Source organism: Ailuropoda melanoleuca, chromosome 6, assembly GCF_002007445.2.
Source record: "Ailuropoda melanoleuca isolate Jingjing chromosome 6, ASM200744v2, whole genome shotgun sequence".
Lineage (NCBI taxonomy): Eukaryota > Metazoa > Chordata > Mammalia > Carnivora > Ursidae > Ailuropoda > Ailuropoda melanoleuca.
Window position 1 is genome coordinate 32,881,071 of NC_048223.1, and position 25,942 is coordinate 32,907,012.

Sequence of the window (25,942 nt, forward strand, 5' to 3'; positions counted from 1 at the left end):
GGGCGGCCCGACTGGCTGCTGTGCTGCGCGCCCGGTTCTGCAGGACTCAGCATGCTGTGGAGCCTCCTGCCGCCCCACCCGCAGCCCTGGGCTGCAGCAGAGCGGGTTGGGGTGTGTCCGGTGAGCAGTGCTCCCACCCACTCTTCAGTCGGGTCTACAAACCTCGCAGCCGGCGTGGAATTCCTGCACTGTCACTGCTGTCCCACTCCCGCCACCTCATTCAGGCTGAGCAGTGGTCACCCGCCTACCCGCACATCACCCGCGCGCCAAGATGGAAATGGGCCGCCCCGCCGCAGAAGAGGCATTGTGCAGCCCGAGTCCGGAGTGTTATTGGGGTCCCGGATTTCTGGACTCTACTTTGCATTCTCACGTGGCGCCGTGTTCCTCAGTCTGGGCCCCACTTCTGAAGCAGTTTCCTCCGGCCCCTAAGTAGCTGTGTGACAGAAAAAGTATTGATGGGGCTTGCTTTAATAATAGCCTCGATGTTTTCGTATGAGATGCCCCGCGTGAGATTTGACAAGACCCACTAGGTGAGTCATCCATACATCCAGTCAACAGACGTTTATTCAGCACTGACTATATAGCAGGCGCAGTTGGCACTGGGCATACACAGATGGAAAAGAACCTAAAGTAGCCCCAAAATAACTCCCTTTCTATCAAAATTTGACTGGGTAAATTGATTCGAATGTCTGAGCCCCACCTCCAGAAAGAGTTGATGGTTTTAAGGCTTGTCTTAGTCCATCTTGTCAGAGCCTTTGCTTAAAATAGTCTGGCCCTTCGTACGTTATTGCCTATCGTATTTGAACATCGCTTGCTAATATGTGATGTGATCATTGCCGTTAGGCTAGTGAGAACATCCATAGCTAACGACTGTATTTGTTACAGGTTAACAGTGCAGTTAGAGGGGCGCCTGGGTGGCACAGCGGCGTTATCCGGGTGTTCTGGGATCGAGCCCCACATCAGGCTCCTCTGCCATGAGCCTGCTTCTTCCTCTCCCACTCCCCCTGCTTGTGTTCCCTCTCTCACTGGCTGCCTCTATCTCTGTCGAATAAATAAATAAAATCTTAAAAAAACAAACAAACAGTGCAGTTAGAAGCCTAGAAGGCTTTGGAGGCTGGCAAATCTCAGTTGAGATTCAGCTGTATCAGTAACCATAGGCCATTTCCTTAACCTCTCTGAGTCTCAGTTTCCTTATCTGTAAGTTGGGGATAAAAGAACCTAGAATTTTTATGGAGATTACATGGATTGATTCATGTAAAATAGGTTAGAACAGTGACTGACAAATCTTGAGTGCTTGATACATGTTTATTTTTAATGACTAGTATTTTCCTTTACTGTTCAAACCATTCGTATCTGACCAACCCCTAGAATTGATAGGCTAATGAACTCCTGCAGCTAAAACTCTTCATTTTTTGTTAGTTTGTTTATATGGTTAGGAAGGGAACCAGAATCCAGTCTTGGGATCCGAGGCTTTCTATGGTGACACGCAGGACAAGGACTTCTGGGGGAACCTGAGTGTTTAAGTCACTGCTATAAAGGAGAGCTGTTTACTGCACTGGGCCCCTCTGAGAGTTGATTCTCTCTCTGTACTTTACTACCTCAGTCATCTCTTCTCATCAGAGCATTGTTTTCCCCAATTTTGTTTGTATACAGAGTTGTCAGTTCCATCATATTTACTTAACCTGGGAAGTATTAACTTTATAATGGTGTCAGGCTTCTAATGCCCCATGAGTTCTAGATGTCCAACTACCCACTTATACCGAGGTCAAAGTTGTATTCCATGTGGTTTTAGAATATCCCTACCCAGCATTGTTCCATTAAGATGGCTGACAAGAGTGGTCATTTATGATACCTGCTATGTGCCAGGCACACTACATGTTATTTTTTTCAATCCTCATACTTCATAAAGAGTCAGTGAAATTAAGTAATTTACCCCACAGGTTGGAGGTAGATAAATTGAGATTTTGACTTTCTAACCTGTCAAATGGCCTTGGTCAAATTACATTAAAATAAAGTCGTGGCAAATTTTGATACTGTTATGGTAAATATCTTCTATAGAAATCTCTACCTAACAAAAATAGAGAACCTTTGCAGCATAAGGAAGTCTGTAAAAGGAAAGAATCTGGCAGTTTTTTGGAATTTTTGTTATATAAATGCTATTTACAATTGAGCTGTTTCCTACACTATGATTACTTTTCTTTCTTCCCCAACTTTTTGTTATATCCAAAATTAACAACTCTCTTGGTTTTTCATTTGCTTAGATTTCTATGCCCTTAACTCTCATTCAGTCTCAAATTCTTGTCCTAGTTGTTTAAAGCTTCTCATTAGGTATTTGAATAATTTCATCTTAAACACATCTTTAAGAACTTTCTAACCTGCTTCAATTTGAATTGGTTTTTCTGTGTGCCTAATACGGACCTGTCATCATGGGATCTTCTCTCGCCATTGTTCTGGGGGATTTCCTTTGTCTCAAGCCTGTGCCTTCTCTTATTTTAGTGGAGAATTTCCTTGAATAGTTTGTGAGAAAAGATGTATAGATACATTTTTGGAGATATCCAGGTAGGGTCTAGCCAGGAGAAAAATGGCATTCTTGAGGCGGTGCTAGATGAAAGCTCAACAAAGGAACTATTTACAAAGGTGTGAACAGTATTGAGATGGGGCTAAGGAAGAGCAGGAAGATTTAGGCCTGAAGGGGAAAGAGGAAGGAGTGTTTACTAGAATCCAGAGAGAGTGAGAGTTGTACGAAAGAATTTCTCAGTAAGGTCTGTGACTTCAGTAAAGGAACACAGCACTGACTTCTCTCTTTCTGCCACCTGGTATCTTGCCAGAGTCTCATGTTGGCCAAACCCAACCAGAAGCTGGAGGACAAGAGCATTCAAGTGAAGCAGTCCATGCAGGTCTACCTCCCAGAGCACAAAGAAGGATAAAGAAGGGTGGAAAGTGGATCTGAAGGGGCAAACAGAATATCCAGCACACCTTATATGTTTGAAAATGCATTTAGTCTATACTCACTTAGTGATAGTTTGACTGAGTATAGAATTCTTATGTTGCAAATTATCTTCCTTTAGGTTTTTTTTTTATTTTTAATTTTTATTTATAAGAGAGAGCACAAGCAGGGGGCAGGAAGAGGGAGAAACAGGCGCCCTGCTGAGCAGGGAGCCCGATGAGGGGCTCAATCTTAGGACTCTGAGATCATGACCCAAGCCGAAGGCAGACACTTAACCATCTGAGCCACCAAGGCGCCCCTTCCCTTAAGTTTTTAAAGGCCTTGACCCCTTGTCTGCTGGATTCTAATATTGCCACTGAGAAATTCAAAGACATTCTGATTCCTAATCTTTAGTTATATGTTCTTCTTTCCCCCTCTTTGGAGGCCTCTAGAACTTACACAGATTTCCACTAACACATTTACTACCCCCCCAGTGTCTGTAATTTCGTACCAACTTTCCTCCCAATTATCACAGAAGAAGAATTTATACTCTTACACTAAAGCAATCTCTCCACTTACACACTAGTTTCCATCTCTTCTCAACTCTAGGACACTGCTCCAACAATTCTCCCCCCTTTATATAATCATCTATTGATCTCCACTAGATCATTTCCCTTGCATGCCAACATGCTATTCTTCCATTAGAAAAAAAAAAACAAACTCTCTTAATCCTACTTCTTCACCAGCTACTGCTACATATCTTTCCTCTCTTTAATAGCAAAATTCTTTAAAATAGTTGTCTTTATTTGGTGTCTTCAATTCCTCCTCCCCTTTACCCTTATAACCCACTTCAATCAGACTTTTACCCCTCTGACTCCACAGAGACTGCTTTTATACTTGTGGATAGCAACCTCCTTTTTGCTTAATCCAGTGGTAAATTCTCCATCCTTGTCTTTCTTAACCCATCAGCAGCACATGGTACAATTGGTCACTCCTTGTGGATATCTGTCTTCACAGGGCTTCCAGGTTACCATGTTCTTCTGGTTCTTTCCTGCCTCACAAGCTGTTCCTCCTCAGTCTTCACCATTTCCTCATTTTCCTGACCACTTAATGTTAAAGGACTACAGGGCTGGGTTTTTGTTCCTCTTCTCCATCTATACTCCCTTGGTGATCTCATCCGTCTATACTCCCTTGGTGAGCTCATCCAGTCTCATTACTTTAAATCTCAAATGTATGATAAAAACTCCCAAATTTATCTCTCTAGCCCAGAGCTCCATGTGGAACAACAAATTAATATATCCAGTTGCTTATTCCACATCTCCACTTGGATGTCTAATAACACGTTTCAAACTTGGTACGTCCCAAGCTGAACTTCTGACCTTCCCAAGAAAAGGCTCCTTAACCCAAGACCTTCCCACTGGGTAGCAGCTCCTTTTTGCCTGAGCCATTCTTGATTTCTGTATTCTTCTCACACCCCACATTAAATCCATTAGGAATCCTGTTGTCTCCACCTTCCAAATATACCCACAATCCAACTTCTTATTACTTCATCCACTGATGCCACCTTGGGCCAAGCTATCATCTTTGTCTAAAATACTTTAAAAAGCTCTTCAATATGGCAGCTAGAGGGATCCTTTAAAAATATAAGCCAGATTAATACTTAGGGACACCTGGGTAGCTCAGTCGGTTAAGCATCTGCCTGGGATTGAGCCCCGCATGGGGCTTCCCGCTCAGTGGGGAATCTGCTTCTCTCTCTCCGTCTGCCCTTCCCTACCCCCCACTCATGCTCTCTCTCTCAAATAAATAAAATCTTTAAAAATACATATATATATAGAGAGAAAGAGATAGAGAGATATATATACACATATGCACACACATATATATAAGCCAGATCATGCCACTCCTCTACTCAAAGTCCTACAGTGGATCCTTATTTTAATCAGAGTAAAAGCCAATGTTCTTACAATGACCCATACAGCTGTACAGGATCTGCCCCCTACTGCCTCTTTGAACTTTTCTGCTCTATTCTCTCCGTCAATTTCTCACATCTAGCCACGTTGGCCCCACTGCTATTCCTTAAACTTACTGTTTATCCCTTTGCTTTAGCTGTTTCCTCTGCCTTGAAGGATGTAAAGAGGCGCCCAAGCCAGTATCTTCCCCCAGACAGGCACTTAGCTAACTCCCACTCCTCCTGCAAGTCTTTGTTCCGATCTCAGCTTCTTGGTGAGGTCCACCCTGACTTCCCCATGTAGTACTACAACTTGAACCTTCACCCCTGCAATTTCAGATTCTTCTTACCTTGCTTGCCTTTCTGTTTACCATAACACTACCTTCTAAGATAGTGTAACATTTGCTTATTATTATCTCCTAACATGGTATAGGATTTACTTATTTATCAGAACTTACCAGAACTGTAAGGGCTTCATTAATGAACCCTAAGTGCTTTGTGCCTAGAATATAGTAGACATTCATACTCCTTGTCACAGGGGTTCTAAAATTTCAGGATGATAATGATATATATGTGCGATATGTGTGTGTGAAGAGGATACAAAAAAATTCTTCACTCCAACACTTGAAAGCAGGACCTCTCTTTTATAATATTTTCATCATTTTTGATATAAATCCTAAAATGTATTACACATTCTCTTACTTTAACAGGTTATGTGAATACAGATTTACCTTTTCTTGGAGGCTCTGGACTTTGTTAAATTCATCAATAACAGTACCCTGTGTTTGTATAAGGGAGTGCTTAGGTCCTACTGAGGTGCCCCTGAGGTGTACCACAGATGTCTTCTTTAGTCTGATTTCTAATTCAGCTGAGCCTTGGGGCCTGGAAGTGGGAAATGGAGCATGAGCCAGAAGAGAGACAGCTCCTTTCTCCAGCTTTCTGTCTCCTCGGAGCTACATGCCTCTCTTCTCTCTGTCAACCGTCATCTCCTCCTCACTCGTCAACTTCTTACAGGCCACAGTCGGATATTCTTCATCTCAAGAAAAGGGACCGTTTGGCAGGCCCAAGAGCTCTGTAGAAAACCAGTTCGTGAGGGGAGCCTTCTGTGGGGCTGAGGTGAGGCGATACAGGCCACTTCCTCTTTTTGTTGGGGATGCCTTCCTCTGTGTTTGAGAACTGGGACAAGGCAGCCACCCCTTGAGCTGCTTCCTGTTGTACCAGCTCCCACAGGCTGCCTCCAACAGATTTTCAAATAAGACCTGTTTCACCCACTGTGCCAAATCCTGGCAATCACAGTTGATAGAAGTGCCATCTGAAAAGCCAAAATAAAAAGAAAAAAGAAAAAAGGAAAGAAAAATAAGCAAGATGAGTGGACCGTTGAAGTTTGACTCTGTGAGCAACTCAAATAATAAAATAGTGTTGTAGAGAACTTCAGTGATTAAATAGTCCCCATCCATTACTCAGTATATGGGTTTTTGGTTTTTTGGGTAACAAATGGTAATGTTAGAATTGGCAGATTCCTTGCTTACAAACTTGCCCAGCAGGAGATCCAGGGATCCAATTAGAGGGAGAGCAGATGCCCAGTGTTGCTTATTTTTGCTTTCCTTTGAGTCATGTTTATCTCATTCTAAGTACTTACATAGAATGAATGAAATGAAGGGTATCTAATTCATTTTTCAGTCACCAGTCCCTTGAATTACAGACCTAACCTCTCTACTACTACTCACCTAAGATTTTTATCAGGTCAGCCCTCAAAGAACTTCATATCTTAAACAAAGAAAGAGTTGGGGAAATAAGTATCCAACAGGAGAAACAAACTTTCTTGGTGTTTTTGTTTTTCCTTCATAGAAAACACTAGGAAGAGAATCTCTTTGATTTCTAGGTCTAAAATTTTTTTTTCGTTTGCTTAGAAATGTATCTTTGAGAAAGAATACCTCCTAAGTATTTTTAAAATTCCAGGATAGGGTAATATTTAGAATTACCTTTTCATTTCAGAATCAGCTCCTAACCATGTTTATCTATATCCATTTCTGGAAAATGGGTGATGAATTGAAAGGGGAACAGCATATAAGTCAATTCATGTTCACAGATAGTCAGTGCAATGCACAGGGGAAAACAGAGACTTATCTTTTAGGCTAGAAGAATGTTTTTTCTTCATCTAAGTGTTGTAATTATCTACTTATACATTTTAAAATACAGAATAGATAGGGGCGCCTGGGTGGCACAGTGGTTGAGCGTCTGCCTTCTGCTCAGGGCGTGATCCCGGCGTTATGCGATCGAGCCCCACATCAGGCTCCTCCGCTATGAGCCTGCTTCTTCCTCTCCCACTCCCCCTGCTTGTGTTCCCTCTCTCGCTGGCTGTCTCTATCTCTGTCAAATAAATAAATAAAATCTTAAAAAAAATAAATAAAATGCAGAATAGATAGGATTTTTAGAATGCTTAGTTGTAGTTGTTTTAATCTGTTCTTTACCACTGAAAAGAAGAAAGAAAGTTTCACTGATAATAGTTGGATATTTATTGCATATATTTTTGGAGAATCTCATTTCCTTATAATTAAATACTCTGAAATTTAAGTCCATTACTTTTTTTTTTTTTAAGATTTTATTTATTTGAGAGAGAACAGGAGCAGGGGTGGGGCAGAGGGCAAGGGAGAAGCAGACTCCCCGCTGAGCAGGGAGTCCTACGTGGGGCTCATTAACTGACTGAGCCACCCAGGTGCCCCCAAAGTCCATTACCTTTTTTTAAAAAAATAGTGATTTTAATGTCACTTACTTCTTGGATTTCCAGCGTTACTCTGCCACTCTCCTTACTTCCTAAAAGAGAAGATAACTATTAACTGATTTTATAGATTGAGATCTGCAAACATTAGGTCACAAAGGTCATTAAGTTTTTCCGCTTTGGGTGCTCTACATGAGGCAAAATGGGAAAAAATATGAAATTCCCTGGTATTTTTAGAAATGTACTATCTTTTATAACTGTAGGCGATATCATATTCATAACAATTTAGTCAGCTTTGGTCTAGAGCTAATTGTGGTCTCTTGCTGCTTTTACTGAAAGTAAGCCTAGAATTATAACCTATTATATTGTGCACCAACAAAAGCATTATATATGTTTCTTTTTTTTCCCCACATGGCAGAGGATGAAAGAGTTGGTCAGTGGGAGATTTCTTTTAAGCAAAATGAATCAGTTATTTGACGCTATATAAGATCAAAGAGTTGTTTATTTGAAGGTGTTTAAGGAGAGTCTAATGATCCTAATCTTTTTACTAGTAGGAAACATAGAGTTGCCTAGTAATGTAAAAGCGAAAACAAGAAGCAGAATGTCCTTCTGGTCCTTTCTCAGTAAATCTCATTCAATTTCACCTTATATTTCAGTTCATCCATTGATAAATGAGGAATAGCCAGATAACCCGCTAGAATTTGTACCTTGATGTGTGTGTGTGTGTGTGTGTGTGTGTGTGTGTGTGTGTATGTGTGTGTGTCCACATTTTTTTTTTATATACTACCTGTAGTCTAAGAAGTGTATTAACCATATGATCTCATGGTTTAAAATGTAAGTAGCAGCAATATCATGTTGAGTCTGTCATTTTAGACTCTGTCCATACCATCAAAACTAAGTAGTAGAATAAACAATGTTAATTATAAATCAAGTGATATAGACAGCTAATTGCATCATTTAGATGAAATAAAATGTTTGGACTCAGTGTTTGGAGTGAGGCACGTAGGGTAATGGGTCACAGTCCAGGCTCCAGAATCAGACCAATTTGAGCTCGCGTCTCAACTCTGCCACTTACTAACTGTGTAAAGTTGTTTAAATTTTGAAGCCTCAGTTTTCTCAACTCTAATAGAATTGTCATGAAGAGTAAACAAACAAAATCTGACATATAGTGAGGACTCCATAAATGTTAGCAGAAATATTTACTCTTATTTGAGATATAAGGTGTTTTATAGAACAGAGTTTCTCTGTTCAAATGGTTTCAATGTTCCCCAATTCCCTAGGAACCTTGTTAAAATGCAGATTCTGGTGTAGTAAGCCTGGGGTGGGGCATGTGAGCCTGCATCAACAAGTTTACAGGTTGGTATCCTTATTGCTTGATCACAGACCAAGGGTATTCAGGAGAAAGAACACAGGCTTTGGGTTTATCCATCCATGGACTGGAATCCTGGCTCCACACATGGTAGCAATATGACCTTGGCAAGGTCAAGCTTTCTCATTTCTGAGATGGAAAGAATAATATGCATTTCTAATTAAATCAGTTTTCATTTAAATAAAAAATAATGTATTCACGTAATACCTGGCATATTGTAGGTGCTTCATAAATCTAAATTTGGTTTATATGAAATGCTTTAGTGGTCCCTCTAGTATGGGAGACTGATAGTTTCCCTTCCTGAAAGAGCTGAAAATTCCAATTTCTTTGAAAACTTAATTAAAATTCTATTATTATGAAATCAATGTCAACATTGTTCCAAACGTTTGTCATTGCATGGCAAGTAAGTCAATTTATACCAGATGTTGTGGGAACAGATTGGGAAAATGCCCCAGGCAAGTAGTGGGCCTAAGGTCACAGTGGATAGAATTTCTTCAAGTGTAGGTAACAGAAAAGAAGCTAGCTCATGAAGCATTGTTTCTTACTAGGATGACTTTTACTTTTTTTAGTATGGAAATTAAAAACATATATTACAATAGAGAGGTTTAATGAACCCCACATACCATTACTAAGCTTCAGTAGTTACCAGCACATGGCCAGTCTTTTAGTTTGACTCTCACTCTCTTCCTCCATCTCTGAGTTATTTTAAAGCAAATCCAAAATATGGCATTATTACATCCATAAGTATTTCAGTGTATATCTTTGAAGATTTATTTATTTATTTGAGGGGTGGAGAGGGAGAGGAAGAGAATTTCAAACAGACTCCCTGCTTAGGGCAGAGCCCAACTCAGGGCTGGAGCTCATGATTCCGAGATCATGACCTGAGCCAAAATCAAGAATCGGACACTCAACCATTTGAGCCACCTAGGCGCCTCTCAATATATATCTTTAAAAATAAGGATTCTTTTTCTTAAAAAAAAAGTGTATATACATATATATATACATGTATATATATATATATATATACATACATATATGTGTATATAGAATTTTAAACAAAAATGCAACTATTGAATTTATATTTAAATTGCCATACAATTTTTACTACAGGCAATAAGATATACATGTTAAAGTAGAATTCAAAATAGCCCAATATTTAAAAACAAAGTAAATACACTTGTTTCCTAACCATTGCGATTGTCCTTGAGGGAGGCAGAACAATCATTGTCTCATCTACAGGACTGACCTTAGCATCCCTCCTCTCAGGGCACCCTCTGGGTCCTAAACGGTCTGCCAAGTCTAGGTGCTGATGTCCACTCCACATTGTCCTCTGTATTCTGAAGCTTCCCCGCTTAATTCTTTCTAGCCGAGGAGACAGCAACTGCTTTTCACTTTAGCCAGGAGCAGAGCACTCCTGACAAACTGATCTAAGGTCTAGGCTCTCACAAAAAATGTTAGAGCTGGAAGGGATTTCATAGTTCAGCCAGTAGATAAGAAAACGGGCAGGAGTGTTAAGGGACTAAACCTTTCAAAATACAGGCAGATTGGAGCGCCCGGGTGGCTCAGTCGTTAAGCGTCTGCGTTTGGGGATCGAGGCCCCCCCCCCACCCCCCGCATTGGGCTCCTTGCTCTTCTGGGAGCCTGCTTCTTCCTCTCTCACTCCCCCTGCTTGTGTTCCCTCTCTCACTGGCTGTCTCTCTCTGTGTCAAATAGATAAATCTTTAAAAAAAGAAATACAGGCAAATTATTGCACATCTAATCTGACCTTTCTGTGATGATAAAATTTCAATCAAGGATTTTGATCCTTATTTTACAAAGTTTGGTTAGTCTCTCTAACTTCCTGCTAAGGGCCAAATTTCTTTTTGGATTTGGACATTTAAAAATATACACGATTAGAGTAAAAGTAAAGTTATTAAAGAAGATGAAAGGCTTTTCAGTGTTATCTCACTGAAATCTTCCTTGAACTCATAAAATTTCCATTTTAATTTTTAATTATAAAGTATTTCAAGAACATAAATATCAAAAAATATATTGACATTACTATGCATTAATAAAACACATTATATAAAATTAATGTAATAGCACCACAGAAAGTTTTCCCCTCTTAGAACTTTCTTTTATTGAATATATTTGATGTATAACATAGATATAAGGTGTATAATCCTCTTAGAATTTTTTAAAGAAAGCCCACTCTATTCTCATACTTTTCCAATCCTTTCTTCATTAGAGTTAGTCTGCCTTAAAAATAGGTGAACTTAATTCTCATGCAGATATCTATTCATAGTCAATTGTTATGTCTGTTTTAAATTTTTACATGAATTATATACTACATGTACATTTTGCAAATCACTTTTTTCACTTAGTTTTATATTTTCAAGATTGAGCCATGTAGACATATAGGTGGGGTTTGAACTGTTCATTTTAATTGCCATATAGAATTGTACTGTATGGATAAGCCACAGTTTATTAATTAATTCACTGTCCCTTAGAAGAACAGTTAGGTTGTTCTATTAGACATCTGTTGTTAGAGTTATCACTAGGTGTCCTATAGTTTTTGCAAATAGGCTGAATGGCATCTTTGTAAATACATATCAATTCATTTATTATTTCTTAGAATAATAATAAATTAAGGTTATATGATTGTTGGTTATATATGTTTGGGCATGCTACCGATCTTTATGTATTGATCCTATATCCACCAATTTTGCTGAACTTTTATTCCAATAGTTTATCTACAAATAGATATTCCTGGGGGGAATCAGGTTACCTGAGCTCACTGTTTTCCTTAATATTTTTCACTGTGACAAGATAGAGATTTTTGGATTTATCAGAATTCTAGGGGAAAGAGCTATTGAAAGCTAGAGAAACAGATGGGTTGGTGGGGCTGTTTCCCTTGAGAGAAGCAGCCAGAGCTGGAGGACTGCCCACCAAAAGCTCCCTCATGGAGGGTGGAAGGGTTTTCGAAAGGAGTGTGACCTGCAGAACTTGTTGGGGCCTCATGAGATGACAGATGGCTGTATAATCTGTGATGTGATCCCACCTCTGTGTCTTAACAAGTTTTTAGTAAAAATGAAAGCAATCACATACTTGGTCTCATTGATATTTTTGCAGGAACTTCTAAAGACATAACCTTGAAGCTGCCTTGTAACCACTGGAGGCAGGACTCAAACAAGCATGAGGAAGTGGAGCCTGAAATCCTGGAGAAGGACTGCCCAGCCTCCAGAAGGAGAATCTAAGCCAAGTTTCCTCATCCTTTTAGGGTAGGAAAGCTCCTAAGTGATATTTGGGTTTTCATTGACAGCACCTTAGCTGCATGTTCCCTACACACTGTCAAAAGACAGGATTTATGTACTTTTCCCTCCCAGATTTCTGCTTTCAAGTTTTGAGTTTGCTGATTTTTTGGCTTTCATTGAAATTAGAGTGTTTGTGATTTGAGGAGCATGAGAAAAATGTCACCCTCAAATTATCTCCTTTATGGCTTGTCATAAGGGCAAAATTCCATCATTAGATTCATTTCCTCAGGGCCCTCTACACATGTAATGAATTATGGCCTTATATTAGCTGAGGAAATAATAAACTAATATTAGATAATAAGTTAATGTTAGTGTATATTAGTTTATCCATTTAACTGATCACTATGGGAAAAGTAGAAGACAACAGGGGAAGAGCTTGGAGCCTAAGGGCAAACCACCTGAGTTGAACTTCCCTCTTGCACTTACTAACTCTGTTATTTGAAGCCATTACTTAATTGCTGTATGCCTCAGTTTGTTCATGTATGAAATGGAGATATGAATAGTACTTACCACATAGGGTGGCTGTGAAGATTGAATGAGTTCAATTTTGTCAAGCACTTAGAACAGTGCCTGCCACATAGAAAGTACTATTTATTATTAGCCTTAATTATTACAATCATTAGAGAGAAAGCAGAACCCTAAAGGAATGGCCCAAAGGACAGATCATTTTGAGGGAATAATGAGATGGGGAAAATCTACCTACAGTGTATGACTGAAAGTAAACAGTTGAGGACAATGAAGGGAAGGGGCATCTAGAGTAACAGTGGGGGCTTTGAAGAAGAGGGACCAATAGAAATGTTTTATCTTTTGAAGTTTTACATAGAACAATGTCTAGATACCTAGTTCTGGCATTTGGGGGATTAGAAAAGTTCTTCACTATATATACCTTCTATAGTGGCAAGCAATAATGCAATAAGGCAGCACAAAAAGGTACCCTTAAACTCAGTGGTATACACTAGGCACATATTTATTGCTGTGGATCTGCAGGTCAATGGAAATTGGTTCTAGACTGCACGTCTGCTCCACCGGGCTTATTCAGTGGTCCAGGCTGAGGGCTTGTGGCCACCTGGATGGTGTTCTTCTCCTGGTGGAGGTCAGAAGCTTCCAGAGGCCACATTCCATTGGCCAAAACAAGCCATGTGCCCACGTCGGAAGTCCAAGGGATGGGGAAGTACTATTTTCCTATGGAGGTGGGCAGGGAAAGGGGAAGAATTTATACTGAACAATAGCCTTATCTTCCACACCTTCCATCTAAGACTTCATAGTTTTGATCATGTCTCTTCTCAGCCTTTGTTTTTTCAGACTGAGGAATTAAAATCTCTTTCTTCTCTCCTGATAAAGAAGTCACTCTCTTCCTGCTTTGCTTTCCCTTCTCATCTCCCTATCTTGTTGGAAATGACCCAGTTTGTTGGTCTTATTGACTGTATGTATATATTGAACTGTTGGGCTTTAGAGTAAAGTTGGAAATAGATTCCGATATTCTTTTCTGTGATCAAGATGAATAAACTAAGTGAAAGGAAACTAACATTTTTGGAGTCAGTTACATGCCAGGCACCAGGCTGTACATTCTTTATACCATGTTAGATATTCTTCAGACTTTGTCCCCTTCAGTCCTCAAAATCAAATGCCTCTAGGGTCTAGGCAGGCAAATGAGTGAAGCAAATGAGATATAATTTTCTCACTTCATATGTAACTGTATTTCACAGCAGTACTGTTTATTTTATTTTATTCTCAATCAAAAAGAACCCCTGTTGAAAATTAAGCCCCATTTTTTTAGTTAATAAATTTTCAGCAGGCATTTTTTTCTACACCCAGCTTTTCCTGTGGGCCATTTCAGAATAGCCCATTAAATTGCCTTCTTTTGACATGGACACACTTTGCACATTAAACACTTATAAGTATTCTTTTCTTCCACAAAGAACACTACTGTCTTTTAATTTTATTTAAATACATAGCCATCATGATCTATATTTAATTTTCCCATTTTTTGTTAGGGATACGCATAGAGATATTTCACTTTCCTCTTGATATGAGAAAATGACTCCACAAGAGTGATGTCAAGTGGCAGCTGATGTTCAGCTGTATTGTCGGGGCTTAGGAAAGGTGTATTCTACAGAAAATGGTGAGGACAGTGGTGAAATAAAGAGTGCAAGATGGGGAGGCATCACTCCGCTTTAGACAATTACTGCCATTTAGGAATTGAAACCCAGCATTGCCAGATCTTCTGTTTCTTTAGACAAGTCAGGAATCCAGATTTTTTTGAGTGTAAAATTTCCTAATTTTCAATGTCACCAACTGTCCAAAATATCATTGGTTTAGTACAGCATACAAAATCAGGTGCAGGTGAGCAGGATTCTCCTCCATCTGGTGACTCAGGGAGCCGGGATCCCTTTACCTTGTGAGGCTGCCACCTCAACACATGGTTTCCAAGGTCACCACTGCAGAGAAGAAAGAGAGGAAGGTGCACACCAGCTCTTAAGTGCTTTGGCCAGGAAGTGACACATGTCGTTTCGTTTCACAGTCCATTGATCAGATGGAATTGCTTGATTCCAAAGAAGGCAAGGAAGTGGAGGGGAGAAGTTGGATATTTGATGACTGCTCACTGCTCCTATCATAGCAATTAATTCAAAACAAGCAGACAAACCAGCAAAATCTCTGGGCAGATCAAACAAAATGCAAGTGCCATCTAGATTCAACCTAGGGGCTGACATACTAGAGTCATTTTACAATTGGAAACAACTAGGGCTCACAGAGATAGAATGTCTTGCCCAAGCTATAGAGCTAATGAATGGCAGAACCAATTTTATATTCTTTTCCACATCATTCTGCTGGGTATTTTTTAATTGATTGACTTGTATAGGTAGGCGTCCATACTTCCTATGTATCCCTTAAAACTAGTCTATGTCTGACATTACATAAAATTTCACAGTTAACAAGAACTTTATGAACTCTAACATTTGATTTATGGACTTTGTTGTAGTCCAGTGTCCCAAACTTGAGCGAGCGTGAGAGTCAGCTAGAGAGCGTGTTCGGACAGATTACTGAACCCCACCCCAGAGTTTCTGATTCAGTGGGTAGGAGTGAGGGGTAGATTAGAATTTGCATTTCTTTTTCTAAATTTTTTAAATTACGGTTTTATTTATTTGAGAGCGAGAGAGAGAACGAGCATGAGCCCCATGCTGGGCTCAATCCCAGGACTCTGGGATCATGACCTGAGCCAAAGGCAGATCCTTAACCAACTGAGTCACCCAGATGCCCCAAGAATTTGCATTTCTAGCTAGTTTTCATGTGATGTTGTCCTGCTGGCCTGGGGGTCACACTTTAAGAACCGCTGGACTAGAATTAGGTCCTAAGTTCTAGAATGAGCCCAGACAACAAATTAATCACCCTGGGAGGATTACTTGGCCTCTGAGTTTCTATTGTGTCATTAGAACAGCAAGCATTTTGGATCAGTTCTACCAGTTTATGAGTCCATGTTTAGGAACTATCTTTTAAAAAAAAAAAACAACCAACAAACACTAAAATACCTGAGGTTGGTGGAAAGGGTGCATATTGCCTGGGAAAGAGCATGAGGAAGATGCTGGGAATGTTCTAGTTCTTGATCTGGATGGTAGTTATGTGTGTACCTCAGTAAAAAGTCATTAAGCTGTACGTTTAAGATTAATGTACATTATACATACACACGCATATTAGCCTCATTAAAAAGGTCAAGAATATGCTTCTTGCCAAAAATAAAATTTAAGTGCTGTTACACTAATTCTGATTTTTTTTTACTAATTCCGATTTTTATTTTTAGTGTGATACAGCTAATATTTCTTTTTATTGTCTTGCATAAATAGTATCCACCAACATAAGAAAAAGTGATGGAAAATAAAGTTTTAACATCCACATATTTGCACAGGTAGGCAATGTTAAAATTGCTGCCAGCATGAAACTGACTCCACATTCTGCTTACCTGCAGAGACCAAGGTAGTAAGAAGTCTAGGAGTATTGCAGAGGCTGAGGTGGAGATGGGAGAACATATTCTTCTGTGTTTCATAAGTTCAGCCTGGCCAGCAAGGAAACTTTGGTCCCCCAGTGACCTGGGTGAATATCATCTGAGTGGTCAACTTTGAGCATGAACCTGTTCCCAACTAAGGGAGAGAAAGATCAGAAGTACATTTCACTTGCATTGACTTGATTAAATGAATTTGACCAAAAAGCAAAACATGAAAAGAACACAAATGTTAAATAGCGTAGCCGATTGTGTCCGATAATCTGGACATGGAGCATATGCCCTGGATTGAGAGAGAAGTGACTGATCTCCCAGTCTGTCTTGGTCCTTGCCTCTCCAGGTGCTGAAGCAAATGTGCACACCTCTTCCCAACTCAGTGTTCAGTGATATTATGTTACTGGCCTGAAACTGGCTGTGTATCAGCAGATGCTGCAAAGGGGGGTGATTTATTCTATTTTTTTATTTTTTTAAAGATTTTATTTATTTGGGAGAGAGAGAGAGAGAATGAGTGGTGGGGAAGGGCAGAGGGAGAGAGATGGAGGGAGAGAGAGAGAGACAGAGAGAAGCAGACTCCCTGCTGAGCAGGAAGCTGATGTGCACAGGGACTTGATCTTAGGACCCAGAGAACAGGACCTGAACTGAAGGCAGACGCTTAACTGGCTGAGCCGACCAGGCACCCCGGGATGCTTTATTTTAGATAGCTGGCTGACCAGCACATCACTGCTTAACCTGCCTCTTGTAGTGGGGACATCTGGGCACACTGAAGATACTTCTGGTATCTAAAGGTGTGGATTTCTTTTCCCACAATGTGAAGCCTGATTACAAGTCAGCTTCCTCATCCCGTGTTTGACTGAGGGAACAGCTGGATGTTCATACATGGCAAGAAAAGTTGGCTGTTTTGGGCTTACACAGAAAACTGGTTTTGTATCCATATCTCTGTAGAGCAATATTTATGACTAAAGCTATGTAGTGATTGATTTTAGGCATTTTTCAAATATAAACTCAAGGTAGTTCAAAGGAAATCATGTGGGCCCCTGGGTAGCTCAGTCAGTTAAGCGTCTGCCTTCGGCTCGGGTGGTGATCCTGGCATCCTGGGATCTAGTCCTGCATAGGGTTACCTGCTCAGCAAGGAGTTTGCTTCTCCCTCTAACCCTCCTCCCTGCTTGTACTCCCCCCCCAAAATAAATAAATAAAATCTTAAAAAAGAAAACAAAATCAAAGGTTATCATGTGCTGATTTAAGACCATAGCTGCTGTGCAAGCTGGAGCTTCTAAGTGGACTAATTCCCGTACTAATATGCACGCCCCAGAACAGCCAGTGATTCATTTTGGTGTTAATCAGTGCAAGTCTGGGCCAGATTTAGGTAGCAACCAGAGTTGCATCTTGATATACTAAACAAGCATACTTCTTTATTTTGGCCAAAACATTGCTGTGATAACATGATCTCCTCAGAATGTACTAAGAATCAGGGGGATGTTTTTGGAGGAGCATTCACTTTCATGGAGATAAGGAGTTCTGTGGCATAATCTAGGATCTGTATCTAAGCTTAAGATATAAGATAAATTATTTCATTTCTCTGAGCTTTGGAGTCTTCGTCTGAGGGATGAGTTGTGTAATAACAGATAACAGATATCCCTTCCAGCTCAGGAAGAAAAGAAAAATTAAACCAGCTTGTAGCCAGTCGTATCTAGTATACAGTGTATATAAATACACAAAGTCTATATGTGATTAAAGAGGGTCCTTTCTGCCACTTTCCCAATATATCTCCTGCACCTATTCTCTGGCCTCATTGAGTCCTTGCATGGGATTAGAGTACATGGCACTGTGGCAAGGAGCCTGATGAAATAACTGTCACTTCCTAGCTTTGTGTCTTTGGGCACGTTACTTAACCTCTCTGAGTCTCAGTTTCCTCATCTATAAATGCATGGATCGAATACCTTCTTAGGGTTGTTGAGGATTAAATAAAACTATATGAATCAGTTTTGTAAGGTAGAAAGCGTAAAACAAATGTTGTTATCACTGTAGTTTGGAAAACAAGATATCAAAATTACAGTGAAATTCTCTGGGATTAATAATAAGAATGGAACAGTAGTTCTGTCTAGAATACTGAGGTATATACAAAAACCAGTTAACTCTTCATAACCCAGGAAACAGTTCATAAATAGGTGGATTCTTAAGAGATTGAATAGTGGATTTTTCAGTCTAGAATTATTTAGGCCTTTTATTTCTCCTCTTTTTATTCTTGCTAACAGTACATATTAAGGTTAGAGGAAAATGAAAGGCGAGAGAGAGGAGTGCTATCTGGAAGGGGACCAGCTGGCCACCTGGTGGTCCTCCTCCACTGGCACCCTTACAGCCCTGCCCTCAACTCTCAGTCACCAGCTCATTTCTCAGAGACAAAGTCACATGTCAGAATTCAGAGAGACTGGTATATAAAGCAGAATCTCATTGTATTAATTTACAAGGAGAGAGCTAACTGCTAAGGGGCTGAACATTTGCCTTTTTTTTTTTTCTTTTTTGGGCAGTAAGTTCTAGACACTTGCACAAGTAACAGCAACATATAACAGAAAATCCCAAAGTACAGGGACTTAAACAAGGTAGAGCTTCTCTTTCCCATAGAAGAAGTCTGCACGCATGCAACTCCAGGCTGACATAGTAGTTTCAGTGTGTCATCTGGGATATAAGCTTATATCTTTTTATTCTGCCATCCTGAGCCTGTGCCTTCCATGCTCAAGATCACCTCATGTCCCAAATGACTGCTGAAGGCCAGTCATGTCCATGTGCCAGCAGCAGTTAGGAGGAAAGAAGAAAGAATGATATACCACCTGTTTTTCAGACTTCCCATTAGGCCCATAAACATTTTCACTTGCATGTCATTGGTGAGAATCTAGTCTCATAGCCTCCTCTCGCTGCAGGGGCAGTTGGGAAGTGTGGGCTTTTAGGAAGGCACATTGCTTCCCCAAGTAAAATTGAAGTTCTTTTATTAAAGAGGCAAGGAAAATGATGTTTGGGTTAACATTTCCACTGTAGCAGCCAAATTATAATCATAAGGTGCCTGAATGAATGAGCAGAGAGGCTAGATTTATGATTTGTGATTTAAGGTGCTAACACATTTAAGGCTGGGCTTCTCAAACTTCACTGTGAACTTGGATCACCGGGGATCACCAGGGATCTTGTTAAAATTCAGATTCTTATTCAGAATATCAGAGGTCAGGATGGAAATTCTGCATTTCTAGTGAGCTCCCAGATAATGCTGGTCGATGGCCCACACTTTGGGTATAAGAGCCTAAAGCATTGTTCCTAAAATTGTTGGTGTTTTATCTAACAATTGGAAGACAACAGCTGAAGCAACCAGAGTAACCATCAGCTAGGGGTGACTTTGGTGTCCGGATTTTGAGTAAGAACAGACTAAACCTGAATGCACGGTTTGCTTTAACCAAACTTACTACAGCAACTTTTACATTCAGAGCATCTTCCCTGTAAGAAGACAAACTGAAATTCCCTAAAGGAAAGAACTGAGGAAGATGGAGGGGTGATAGCTGTTGGGGGGAAAGTGGGCACCCTGGATGTCATGGTCTTGACTCAGAATTCAGCTTATTATCTATTTCCTGCCTAAGAGAACAGACCATGGCTAGACGGAAGCAGGAATTTAATTTGGGAAGTGTCTGTGGAAGTCCCCTGGGTAAGGTCAAGGCCATCAGAATGAATATCCACATTTCACCACCCATGGGAGAGACCAAAACTACAACATCAAATATCCCTTGCTCTGCCTTTCTCCAAACAGACTTCTCCAGGTCACATAAGGTAGTTCTTTCTGTTGTATGTGGGAACCCATATTTCCATCAGCTACCCATTACTACTAGTTAAGCCAATGCAACAGAGCGAGAAAATGTGAGACATCAGGAATAGTTCTATATTTTAAATTCCTGACAACATTTGTGTGTGTGTGTGTGTGTGTGTGTGTGTGTGTGAAGAAAAGTCAAAAGAGAATTGTAAAAAATGTACTATTTATCTTATATATTTTTAATAAAGTTGGAATTTTAACATATATAGTTAACCCTTGAACAACGCAAGGGTTAGAGGCACTCAACCCCCACACAGTTGAAAAACCACGTGTAACTTTTGACTCCTCAAAAACTTAACTACTAATAGGCTACTATTGATAGGAAGCCTTACTGATAACATAATCAGTTGATTAACACGTATTTTGTATGTTCTATGTATTATATATTGTATTCTTTCAACAAAGTAAACTAGAGAATAGAAAGGGTTGAGAAAATCATAAGAGAAAGTACATTTACTGTACTATAAGTAATCACCATATGAATGGTCCCGTGCAGGTCAAACCTGTGTTGTTCAAGGGTCAACTGTATACAAAATGCAATGATTGAACAAAAGATCAAAAGACAAAATTTGAGGCCCCTTGTGACTGTGAGGCCAAAGCCAGTGGCCCTTGTTGTTCCCTGTGATACGCCTTGGGCAGCTTTGGGACCAGACACCCACCCTCCCTCCTCAGTCCCAATGTGCTTCGGTGGGCTCTGTGGCATGAGCTATTAATTGTCTACTGGATATCCAGGCCTCTCTTTTTTCTCACCAACAAAACTGTGGTTTTGCCTGAGGATCAACATGCCAGTTAAAATATGTAGTCTCCCAGTCTTCCTTACACTTGGGACAGGCCATGTGACCCATTCCTGGCTGATAAGATTTGGACAGAAGTCTGCTGGATGGGGCTTCAGGAACATTATTATTTTATTGCTAGAAAGGGAGAGCCTCATCTGGCACGTGGATTTTGCCCTTCTAGTTTCCTTCTTTGAATACTGATGTGCTGCATGGAGGTACAATAGTCATTTTGCCATCAAGAGTATAAAAGTCAAATGCCAACGTTGGAAGGGCAGAGAGATGTAAGAGATCTGGGTTCCTAATGGCATTGTGGATTTGTCGTATTAGGCTTGAACTACCTACCTTTGGACTTCCTGATATTTGAGAAAAATAATTCCTTATTTGGGACTTACTCTTTGAGCTCTGCTCTTTCTTCCCCACTCTTTACTCTTTCCCCGTCTACCTTTCCTAATATATTTTTTTAAAGATTTTATTTATTTATTCGACAGAGATAGAGACAGCCAGCGAGAGAGGGAACACAAGCAGGGGGAGTGGGAGAGGAAGAAGCAGGCTCATAGCAGAAGAGCCTGATGTGGGGCTCGATCCCAGAATGCCGGGATCATGCCCTGAGCCGAAGGCAGATGCTTAAGCGCTGTGCCACCCAGGCGCCCCTACCTTTCCTAATATTTTTATACTGTAAGATCGGTCCTGATGAAAACATATGATGAAGGCACACATTACCAAGGAATTAGTAACCAAAAGGCAAGAGAGGAAGAGCCACGGATTCTAATAATGGTGATGAGTCTTAGGCTGATTGCTCTTGTAAGAGTGGCTTGATTAGTAAACTCTAGATGCTCTGGACAAGCAGTCTAGAGAAGCACTTATCAAACTTTAATATACAAATAAATCACCAAGGGATCTGGTTAAAATGCAGCATTCGATTCAATAGGTTGTTAGGACAAGTAGGTGCCATGGGCCCTAAGTGCCCCTGCATGTTCTTGCTGTGTATGCTAAGAATGCAAGGCCCTTGACTCCTTGTTACCGGGCCATTTCTTAGGGTTGTTTTTGTAGCGAAGGATAAGGTAACATCCCTTTGGAACACCGCCCCCCCCCAAAGAACAAAAAGCAGGATTGCTTACTGCTCACTCTGAAAGCAGTGAATTTCCTTAGCTAAGTGTTCCTCAGCTGTGATGCAAATAGTGTCACCTGGACCTCTCCATGGCTCTGCCGTGGGACTTGGAGGGGCAAGGGGAACCAATGCAAACCAACAGCATGCTCATGCTGCTAGCTACACTGTGAGTAATAAAACCCTTTGACTCAGGAGTCTTGTGTCTTCTGTCAGTTTCCATGGGACAGTAACAAACTCATTTATTAGCTTGAGAATAGGGTAAAGCCTCCAATCCTTCATAGACCTTGATAGGAGTTTTGGGTGGGATCTGAGATTCTGCCTTTCTGATAAGCTACCAGGTACTTCTGTGCTAATACTAGTCTACCCACTATACTTTGAATAGTAATAATCTTGAGATTTCAAGTCAGCAAGCTACTTTACAGGGGTTTTGGGATTTTTTTTTTTTTGAGATTTTATTTATTTATTTGTCTGAGAGAGTGAGCAAGCAGGGGGAACAGCAGGTAGAGGGAGAAGCAAACTCCCCGCTGAGCAGGGATCCTGATTTGGGACTCAATCCCAGGACCCCAGGATCATGACCTGAGCTGGTGGCAGACCAACTGAGCCACCCAGTCATCTGCTACTTTAACCAACTGAGCCACCCAGGCGTCCGCTACTTTACAGTTCTAAGACTGGACTTTCTCACCAATAAAATAGATGAGTTTGAAGGTCTCTTCCCATTCTAACTCAGTGATTCCAGGTTCCAATTATCATTGGCAGGTAGGGCCTCCTCCCATTCATTCATTCATTGGATGGATAAAGCCAATGTCCTCATCCATCATTTGCAAGGCACCAGGAATAAGAAGGATGAGCAAGTTCTGGATGTGCTCACAGAGCTGGGCAATGAGCAGTAGAAGCTACCCCAGAGATACATATATGGGTAGTACCAAAACAGTCAGTTGCCTCTTTGAGCTATCATTCTTAGGTTGAGTGTCCATACAATTTATTCCAAATCAGGACACTTTTGAGAGTGTAAGGGGATGCTATTCATGGTTACACTGGGATGACAGGTGTAAATTTGCTCAGTCCTGGGTCATCATATTCTGAGGGACGCAGAAAACTAGCTATCCAGATTTTCTTTTTTCTTTTTTTTTCAATTCAAATGAGCATTTATCAAGCCCATATTAAATGGGACATGGTTAAGAAGTGCCCCTCCCCCATCTGTGTACAACTCCCTTCACCCTGCTGTTCCTCTTCAGTTGGGTACATCGTATGTCCACTAGTTTTCTACAGTTATGCACTCTATAATTATGCAGTCCTATAATGTAATGGCAGCCTTGTTCAAAAGCTCAGAATCTTTTTAGAAAGTGATGGATAGCAGAGTGATGGTCACAGCTAATGGCAATGTGTTTCATTTTAAAGTTTTTTTTGTTTTGTTTGTTTTGTTTTGAGAGAGAGAGAGAGAGAGAGTGAATGAGAAAGCACAAGTCAGGAGGAGAGGCAGAGGGAGAAGCAGACTCCCCGCTGAGCAGGGAGCCCAATGTGGGGTTTGATCCCAGGACCCCAGGATCGTGACCTGAGCTGAAGGCAGACGCTTAACTGACTGAGCCACCCAGGCACCCTGGCAATGTGTTTCATTTTAAGCAAGTACTGAGAAGGACTCATTACTTCCCATGGAGATGCTGGTCTGGTCTAGTGCTCCAGTCATGATAAACAGCAGTGACAGCTGCATAATTGTCACTCAAAAAACTCTTAGTATGAATTAAATTGGAATCAACTGTGGCCTCTGGCTTCTTCCACAAAGTTGAGAGTGTTTGATTCCCTATCAGTAGACCTTTTGAAAGCCTGTGTGTTCTCCAGATACCTGTCAGTGGTTAACTCTAGGTCAGTGGTGAACTCCAGGTCAGTGGTCAAGTCTAGGTCAGCAGTCAATTCTGGACACAGTGCAGGGAAATTCCCAGCCAGGAAGAACCAGACAGAGAGGATTAGGGCCTTCTGGAGCATGGTGCCGGTGGGGAGTGTAGGAGGCTTCCCAACGCAAGCAGGGAAGTAGCCAGGCCCTTCTCTGATCCAGGCTTTCCAATCCTCTCTTCCGTCTTCACCCCTTTCCTTCCCTCTTGTGTGGATCCTCAAATGTCCTGTTGTATTACCTTGAAAGCCCATCACAGAAGAGTGATTTGCTTTGCCCAAAGATAGCACCAAGTCATTACATAATCCCTCTCAACACTCAGAGCTCCTGAGCAGCTGCTCTGGAGGTGGATGGAAACAACCCACCATTTCAGTTTTTATAACCCATGCAGGAGTGAAAATGTTATTTTTAGTAGTTTAAAAGCTCTTGCTGGCCCGGGGGGAAATGTCTTCAATGCTTTAGGGAAACGAAGTGAGTTCTGTCTTTTCTTTTGCAGCCAGTGTCCAGAATGAGTTCTTTCTTTGTAGTAACAGGAAACAGCGCACTGCTTACTGGCACCTAGGGTTTTAATCGGTGCTAAACACAGCCAACTTAGAGACCTTCAAACTGTTGGAATTTAGGGCACCCTTCTCCTTTATGGCCTATGTAGTAGATAAATTTAATATCCTTAATTCCGCTTTGGTTTCGGGGGGATCAAGATGATGTCTTTTGTTCCAAGTGGCCCAGAGCATTGTTAGGTACACAAAGGGTGAATTTTCCTTAGCTTGAATTCCCCCAAAAGCAGACCCGAGGCAAGGATTTTGGTGCAAGTAGTTTATTCAGGACAGCAGTGAGGGAAGGGAGAAGGAAAGGGTGGAAAGCCAATAAAACAGATGTTAATCAGCAGGTTTCTGTTGTCAGCAACTGGGGCTTAATCCTGCGCAGGCCTATCTGAGAGTGTGCTGGGACGTGCTTCCAAACTGTCCCACTAAAGGTGAGAGAATGGGGGTATTTATACATTTATCCCTCAGTGTCTTAGGTTGCTCCAGGGTATTAGCTGTCTGACACTTCTGGCCTGTTCTAGAGTGGATCCAACAATGCCCACTCCCCAAGGTCAGAAAATGTCCTCGGACAGAGAGTCATGGGCAGTCCTCCAGGGAGGCAAAGGGCATAGGGGTGGGGCACTGACACACTCTGCTATAAGAGTCAGAGTCATATTCATAAATGGGCTGTGTGTTCCTTACTTAAAATATACAGTATAGTCTTTTGAAAAACCCATTTTTTGCCTTGTAGGATCTGTTTGCCTTTAAAGTAAAGTAGCAGAAAATCCAGCTGTAGCTATCGGCTATGAACCAAAAGCAAATCGGAACTGAAGCCTTCACCATTTGCAATTCCCAGCCCCCTTCTACAACTGTACCCAGAGCAAATGAGGTCACCCTCTCCCTGTAGAGTCAGCATAAGTCTGGGCAGAAGATGACGCCGTTGACACTCAGCTGAAAACTGAGACTGCAGCATTTGCAAGATGCAGGAAAGAACAGAGGCTCAGACTCTGTCATCTATATGCAGGCAATGCAGGTAACATGTTAAATACCTATAATGGCCATGATAATTAAATCCAGTGAGAAAAGAATGGCCAGCAGGGTGCCAGTGCCCATATTAGAGCTCTTGCAGACAAAGAAGAAGGCTCAAATATGTTGTTTTAATTCTTCTGAAAAGAGAAAACACTTTTCTTTTTTGTTCATAAAAATAATATATACTGTGGGGCGCCTGGGTGGCACAGCGGTTAAGCATTTGCCTTCGGCTCAGGGCGTGATCCCGGCGTTCTGGGATCGAGCCCCACATCAGGCTCTTCTGCTATGAGCCTGCTTCTTCCTCTCCCGCTCCCCCTGCTTGTGTTCCCTCTCTCGCTGGCTGTCTCTATCTCTGTCGAATAAATAAATAAAAATCTTAAAAAAAAATAATATATACTGTAATAATAATTGCAGAAAACTTAGAAAATATAGGAAACGGTAAAGAAGAGAAAAATCTACTGTAATTCCATGTTCCAATCTTTTACAACTATGTAAACAAAATGGATTAACTTATAAATATGTAATTACAA

The 25,942-nt window shown here is 40.9% G+C and overlaps 1 long non-coding RNA gene across 1 annotated transcript; it reads left to right on the forward strand.

Moving 5' to 3' along the window:
• Nucleotides 1–10: 10 nt before the first annotated feature.
• On the forward strand, nt 11–25,642 carry LOC117802648. The gene is made up of 3 exons (XR_004626032.1): nt 11–530; nt 12,074–12,222; nt 25,135–25,642. It is a non-coding gene; the product is annotated as an uncharacterized LOC117802648 (long non-coding RNA).
• The last annotated feature ends 300 nt before the right edge of the window (nt 25,643–25,942 follow it).